This window comes from Lithobates pipiens, unplaced genomic scaffold, assembly GCF_037356315.1.
Source record: "Lithobates pipiens isolate NorthernLeopardFrog02 unplaced genomic scaffold, aLitPip1_a1.2 Scaffold_27, whole genome shotgun sequence".
Lineage (NCBI taxonomy): Eukaryota > Metazoa > Chordata > Amphibia > Anura > Ranidae > Lithobates > Lithobates pipiens.
The window spans coordinates 166,354,982-166,363,317 of NW_027507788.1; the positions used below are offsets into that span (position 1 = coordinate 166,354,982).

Below are 8,336 nucleotides of genomic sequence, written 5' to 3' on the forward strand. Positions count from 1 at the left end.
CTCCACATCACGGCCCTCCGCAGCCTCTGACCACCTCCTGTTACTCTCCTGTACCATGTTTGCACAGCCTATGGCTACCTCCTATACTATGTCCGCACAGCCTATGACCACCTCCTGTACCATGTCCTCACAGCCTTCGACATCTCCTGTACAATGTCTGCACAGCCTATGACAACCTCCTGTACCATGTCCTCAAAGCCTATGACCATCTCCTGTACCATGTCCTCACAGCCTATGACCACCTCCTGTACCATGTCCTCACAGCCTTCGACATCTCATGTACAATGTCTGCACAGCCTATGACGACCTCCTGTACCATGTCCTCACAGCCTATGACCACCTCCTGTACCATGTCTGCACAGCCTTCGACATCTCATGTACAATGTCTGCACAGCCTATGACGACCTCCTGTACCATGTCCTCACAGCCTATGGCCACCTCCTGTACCATGTCCTCACAGCCTTCGACATCTCATGTACAATGTCTGCACAGCCTATGACGACCTCCTGTACCATGTCCTCACAGCCTATGGCCACCTCCTGTACCATGTCCTCACAGCCTATGGCCACCTCCTGTACCATGTCCTCACAGCCTTCGACATCTCATGTACAATGTCTGCACAGCCTATGACGACCTCCTGTACCATGTCCTCACAGCCTATGACCACCTCCTGTACCATGTCTGCACAGCCTATGACCACCTCCTGTAACACGTCGTCCGCACAGCCTATGACCACCTATTGTACCATGTCCACAGGGCCTCTGTGACATTATGCTGTTGGGCTGGCATAATAATGCTATGGGGCTGGTATGAAATTATTTCCAGGGCTGATTTTTATTCCCAGTTTGGCTCTGGTCAAAGTTCCATCCCTTCAGTCAGCCAGAAAAGTCATTGGTATCTTACCACTGGCTCTGTTAGCAAGCATTGGGACTAGAAATAGGCAGGCACCATCAGAAGTCAAATCTGACACAGCTCAGGCAACCCCCAATGAGCCCTAAAGGAACCTTAGTGTTCCACAGAACCCTGGATGAGAATGGCTGCTCTAAAAAAAAGATCAGACATGCTTGTAGAATTCTGGCCCTTTTAAAGTTAAATACTTGGGCTTATGGACATCATGCCAAAGCAATAGACTTTGATCTTTGCAGATTTCATTTCTATGTGATGGTCATACGGTGGTGTTGGAATTCTTGGTAATATTTATAGAGCAGGCTGTATCTTTTCTCACCTAAAGATCTGCTCTGAATGACCTTTCCTTTAGGTTTATGTTGATTTCCAGCTGTCTGCTGTGTGCTAATACTTTATCTGTCACATCTCTCTTTCCCTTTTTTTCCCCTGTACAAGGTGTGGACCCCCTTGATCAGCAGCGTCACGTTCCTGCAGTTAATGATGGGTGACATTAGTAAAATTACAACTAATAGAAGAGACATTGTGGACACAGGGGACCCTGTCCTGATCTCCGGATTAAAGTGATTCAGCTTGTGTGATCATCTACTCTGTACACACCTCACAATCAGTGAGCACAGTCCTTCTCAGTAGTTATTTCCTCTTCTGATGGCCCTTGGAAGCTTTGTGTAATTGTGTTGCTCAATCAGTGAGCAGAGTCTATTAGGGAAACCTGTGTGAGAGAGATAAGGCAGGAAATATGTGACCCACCACTCATTCACTTCAGGTCTAAAGTGACTTGGCAAAATATAATTAACCCCAAGAGAAGTAGGGGGGGCAACTTCCTCCTGGTGGGGGTGCCCAAAACCTTTGTATACCATAACGCTTCATAATGATGGCTGCAAAACCTGTACTAGTGATTTTCACCATGTTTAGGACAGGCAAAGACAAAGACCACCAATGTGCTGTACAGGGGGGCAAACATGTCCAAGGCTCATTATAGAATAGAAATCCAATCACCAAAAGCTCATTCATTTTAAAAGCAATTTCCAATCATTTTAAATCTACAGGTTTCAATGAAATAATGCCTGGTATACTCAGGTTTCTCTTCGGATGGAATAAATCTATTGCCTTTTATTAAAAACTTCTGTGGAGATGAACAACTATGAGTTTCAACTCATTTTTTGAGGTCTAATAGGGCCTAATATTGGGAAAAAGAGTAACTGGTGATCCTGTCGTTAAGGTTCTTATTCAGACACCTTTGCTTATTGGGTGACAGCGCTCTGTTCTGGTCTCCCCACTCTGCTCCTGTGTGGTCACCCCATCACACTGGCTTCCAACAGAGACTACAAGCAGCCATTTCAGCTCATATAACAGACATGGTGCATCGTTGTCACCACCAAGCCATGCAGCTAGTGCTGGAGGTTTGCATGAAATCAACAGCACTGAGATGTAACAAAGGATAAAAAAGGTAAAAACACAGATTTTATTTAAAAACAGTTAGCAATTGTTATATAAGACAGTGCTTAGAACTAGCTAGATGGCATTATTTAGGGTTGTGATCTGTCAAAACTTTGAGTGGTGCTCCAAGTATAATATGACATATTTCCCCGCTAGTGCTCAGGAAGGAGGAGGCATCTGGCTTCACACAACCAGAGGTGTCAGTAAAAAAAAAAAAAAAGCATGAAATGCTGCTCAACCAACCCAATTCATGTGAAGTGTAAATTACTGCCTCAGTCAGCGCTGCTTCACATACCACACCCCCTGACATGTGTCACCCTGCCCACTTGGGCTTAATCATAGAGGTTTAGGGTTTACCTTTATTGTAATACAGAATACTGTAACCAATTCTAAACTTCCTCATGGGCATGGGAATTATTCATTATGGCCAAAGCAAGTCTGCAGACCTGGGTGACATCATGTGTGCGGACTTGAAAACCCAGAGCAGGTGTGGTGGGAACCCCTCATAATTGGCACATCAGGCATACAGACCCAGGAACTCAGTGTGGGGATGGTGGGAACCCTTCTCAGGCACGGTTGACACCTGTGCCGCCTGTGCTCTGCAGGTAGGGCAGCCTATTCCTTTCAATGAAGACAAGAGAAAGAGGTGCCTCTGGGTGTAGACTGTAAAATTCTTATTTAATGCACATGTGGTTAAAGAGGAAGTAAACCCTGATGAGTTTACTTCCTCTTTCATTCCCTGTAAAGGCAAAGCATAATGGACTACTATGCATCGCATAGTAGTCCATTATGTGTCACTTACCTGACACAGGAGCCAGCGAAGTCACCGCTGTCCCCTGTAGTTCCGAGCGTCCATCTTCTTGGTGGGTCTCCGTAGGTCTCGCTGCTCCGGCGCTGTGATTCGCCGGAGCAGCGATGACGTCACTCCCGCGCATGCACATGGGAGCCGAGACTCGCGGCATTGCCGTCATCGACAATGCCCCGCTCAGTGCGCCAGTTCTTTGTGCGTTCAACGCCTCGGACGAACGCTCGCTGTTTTACATCGGCCGTCTCTGCATAACTAACACAGCCCCCAGGAGCGGACACACGCCGACAGGACTCCTCAGCGCAAGGGATACAGATGACACATTGAGGTTCTCCCTCCAGTTTGGAATCTATACATTGCCTGTTAACCTACTACATAGTGTGAGTGTTTTTAACCACGTGTGCATTAAATAAGAATTTTACAGTCTACACCCAGAGGTGCCTCTTTCTCTTGTCTTTACAGTATCAATTGGGAACCAGTTTCAGTTTCCACTGGATGGTTGCCGTTTTTGGACTGTAGTTTTACCCCCCAGAGAGAGATTAACCCCTTCCTTGTCTGACTATAGACTTTGCTAAGGAAGGTGTCCTCTCTTTATTTCCGCCCCTTTCACTCCCATTCCCCCCGTCCCACTCCATTTCCTCTTTTGTGCTGATTGTACCTACAGCATTATTACTTTCAGCATTATTATTATTTTGCCTTTTAAATATAATTTTTAAAATACTGTGTTTATAAAGTGTTTTTCAATTTCTTGAAAAATAGTGATAGGCGGGTGGGTGTTTTTATGAGCGCCATAATACTTGTATATATTCCTTTCAATGGGTACCCATAAAAAGGTAGGAAAAGAAGTCCCAAACCTTTTTTTTCCCCCAAATTTCACCGCACGGAGCTGCACGATGCTGCAACATTATGCGGTTTGGCATGCTCAAGAATAATTTGTGGGTGCCAATGCATAGGGGTGCCATTAAGGATTAATGGAACCCCCACGTTTCTACTAAAGTGCAGCACGTTTCTCTGCAGGTCAGGAAAGCACCCGATTTTGCACACGTTCCCCAGCAGAAATGTGAACCTAGCCTAAATGGACACAGCAGGTGCGCAGACCTAAGATCTTAGTGCAAAGAGGGTGGGAACACCTCATAATGGGTGCAGCAGGTGTGCAGAGCTCGGAACTCACCAATTGAATTTCAAAGACAACAAAGAAGCTTTCATTCTGTACCATTCACCAAACCTAGGAACACCAATTTTGACCCATTTCTCACCCACGTTTTTTCATGATTACCCATTTGTTGCAGGTATTGTAACAATTGCCTATTTATTGTCCATACAGTATAATGATTAATCATTCATTGCCCACGTAATGCCTGGGTTCCATATTTTTGCATTGATTTTTAGAGGACTGTATCTCAAACTATCAAACAACGGTGATATTTCCATCATGTTTTGTTTCGGCACTATAAGTTAACTACTGCTTGACCCTTTAATTCAGTGAAGCACATCACTCAAAGGACTTGCAAAATAAGGTGTCTGGATGTTTGTCCCGAGTAAATCTTACCTAGGCACTAAAAGTCACATGGTAAAATCGGAGTATAAAATTTCCAAAATTTTGATGAAGGCAAAATGAATTTTGCCAGAATCACTTCATTCACTATAGTCATCAGAGGTGACAACACCAGGCTGGCAGCCATGAATATACTGTAGTGACATTTACTGGTCTGGTGGAAAGTCAAACCTTTCTACCAGCCAGCTGATTTCCATCACTAACCACTGGTAAATATGAAGCAAAATAAGGACAGAAAATACATTGTACACACAGCACAGAGAAAGGGCATAATAAAGGGCGCTCGTGGTTTGTCCCACAGGCGGGGGGTGGCTCCCCTTTGGGGGTGGGAGGGGTAAGAACACCACAGAGTAACACAATCCAGGCCCAGTAATTAGACGGTTAATTTTGCAAAGTCTTGTTAAATGAAATGGATTGAATAATTCTAGGCTTTGGGACTCGGTGTAACGGTAACCTGAGGATTTGGTAGCCGTGATGGTTTTAATCAAGTTCAGATGCCAAAAATACAATGTCTGTGTTTAGAGGATGTAACCTGTTGCTTGCCAAAAATTAAAGAAAACAAGGGTCCCTGGCTGAAATCTCACATGAAACGTCTTGGTAGAAGCAAAAAAATAAATAAATATGTATATTAAAAAAGAAACGCACAACACAGCTCACAGATGGCCAGCTGATGGCCCTGGGATAGAAACACACACACACAGTACATAAATGGCCGGCTAAAAGCTCCAGGGTAGAAACACACACCACACCACAGCACTGTACAAGAATAGCTGGCTACTGGCCCTGGAATGAAAACACACACACACACACGCACAGCACAGTACAAGGATGGCTAGGTATTAGCCCCAGTGGGGAGACACACATGCACAGCACAGTATAGGGATGGCCAGGTACTGGCCCTGGTGTAGGAACACACACAGAACAGTAAGGCCCCTTTCACACTGGGGCGCTGCGGCCGTCGGCAATAAAGCTCCGCTATTTTTGGCGGCGCTTTACCGTCGTTTTAGCAGCGGTGAAAGGGGCCTTTTTTTCAGGCGCTACACAGGCGCTATTTTTAGCGCTGTAGCTCCTGAAAACCGCCCCAGTGTGAAAGGGGCCTTAAGGATGGTTAGCTGCAAGCTGATTCGGTGGTTGGTCAGGCTATGTTTATCCTTTTATTTTGTAATTCATCATCCAGTGTTCTCTTCAACTACTGCCTTTAAAGTGGAATTTAACTGCACCTGAGCACCACAAACCAACAATGGTGTTTAATCCTTTGTAGTGCCGGTTCACACCAGCACGCTCTGCGAGATAGCATGCGAGTTGCACCTCACTGCAGTGCAAATCACATGTAATGTCCATGCGATTCGATTTCAGCCATGCAGACAGTATGGCCGATATCGCATTCAGACCAGACTCACACAGGACCATTTTTTTGGTCCGCACCAGAATCGGATCGCATGGGTGTGAACACCCATGCGATCTGATTCATGTCCGAACTGTCAGTTCGCAGTGCGATATGGGAGCTGAAATTGGGGTGTCCCGGCAGTTCGGATATGGCAGTATGAACTGCTGTGCGAGTTGGGTGTGATGTGTGAGCCTGCAGTGGATTCGCAGGGCTTCCGCACAAGTGTGAAATGGCACTTTCATATTCAGAGTAAACACACCCATTCATCCTTATATGTCCCCATGCTTTATTTTGTTGAGAAATCAGTTTGGAACCCCGCCCCCCCCCCCCCCAATAGCATTTCTAACTGCAGCCATCTTAAATAAGGGCAAATAATTCATGTAGCATTTACTTCCTGGAATCCATCTGCACTTAGCTCAGGCATGCAGGCAGGAAGATGTGCTTAGCTGAGAAAGCTCCTCCTCCCTTTCTCCAGATTAAAGAAAAAAAAATGCCATGAAGACTCCTGGGATGTATGACATCATTTTTATCTAGGCCAGAAAGCAACTGAATATAAAATAAATAAATATATTTATATTTTTTTGTATTTCTAGATTTGTTTTCTATATTGCACACACTTTCATCACATTGTGTGAACCTTTTATTTCTGATAGAGAATATTTGTGTCTATGAAATGATGGTTCGTATAAAGTTCTGTAACAGTGAGAATTCCGCCATCATTGTAGCGAGCACTCTGACAGTTATTTACCAATATTTGACACGAGAGGCTGGTAGGATAGTCCGCTATTAGTGAAAAGGCCGTCAGCAGCCTCCATTACTGAAGACAAACCCATCCTGTGTATCATGTGGTTCCTCTGCAGCCAGACTCACCCGCCGCCTCATATGTTTCCAATTACGCTGCAATTTTCTTTTGGCTAGTAAATCCACATGGGAATGATATTTGCCACAGGCTTGCTGGCAGCTTGGCTAAGCTGGCTGCGGTTCCTCTGGAAAAGCTTGTTTTTCTTGACTTGTATCATGTCCAGAGAGATCGTTGACATGTCTGCCTCCAGATTGGGGTTATAGGAAGGGGGGGGGGGGGGGGAGGAGTGGGGGTGGCTCGCTGACACCAAGGTCACATTTCTACAGGAAAATGTATCGGAGATGTAGCGACAACATATGTGCAAAGAACATTTTTTTACTGCATCCCACCTGATGCTTCACTAACACACAACCTCCCGCATGCCTGGAAACCACAATATGAGCCCAACTCTAAACTACAAATGAGAGGAAATACAATTGTTTCAATGCATCCATTAAAAAACATAAAACAGTAGCTAGGGAAAGAAAGCCAGAACAATCGTATTTAACCACTTCAATACCGGGCACTTTCTGCCCAGGCCAATTTTCAGCATTAATCACTGTTGTATTTTGAATGACAATTGCGCGGTCATGCAACACTGTACCCAAAACATTTTTTTACCACTTTTCTCACACAAATAGAGCTTTCCTTTAGTGGTATTTAATCACAGCTGGGTTTTTTATTTTTTTGCTAAAAAAAAACTAAATAGAGACCAAAAATTTTGAAAAAAAATATGTTTTTCTTAGATCCTGTCAGAAAATTTTATAAATACGTAATTTTTCTCCTTCACTGATGGACACTGATGAGGTGAACGAATATGCAGCACTGATGGCCACTGATAGGTGGCACTGATATGCAGCACTGATAAGCAGCACCGATTGGCATCACTGATGGGCATTGTTGGGTCTGCATTGAATTCAGGGCACTGATGATCAGTGCCCCAATTGACTTTACACATCTTCCCTGTGAGGAGATGACACTGATCGGCTTTCCTCACTTCACACTCTGTCAGTGTGAGGCAAGGGGAACCGATAAACGTCACTTCCTTGTTTACATGGCTGTGATTGGACACAGCTGATCACATGGCTAAAGTTCCGCGGCTCTTTGCTGAGATTGGGGTTGCGCCTTGTCCCAGGATTGTGGCTATACTGGGCAGCGTCATATTCCGTTGTCCCAGAACAAGAGCCGCGCCGCCATCATTTTACTATACGGCAGGTGGGAAGCTGTTAAAGTGTTATGGATAGAGTGAAGACTTCTGTCATGTTAGCATTGCAGTCTGTGTCATCACTATGATCGTTGGATAGAGTGGTTATTCCTGCGCTACAGTGGAATGTGGATAAATAATGGTCAATGGTGCTGCAACTACCATATGGGCCAAACACTACCCAAAATAGAGTATATAAAA

At 44.9% G+C, this 8,336-nt stretch overlaps 1 pseudogene; it reads left to right on the forward strand.

Moving 5' to 3' along the window:
• Positions 1–1,975: 1,975 nt before the first annotated feature.
• On the forward strand, positions 1,976–2,084 carry LOC143934699 (U5 spliceosomal RNA; annotated as a pseudogene).
• Positions 2,085–8,336: the final 6,252 nt, after the last annotated feature.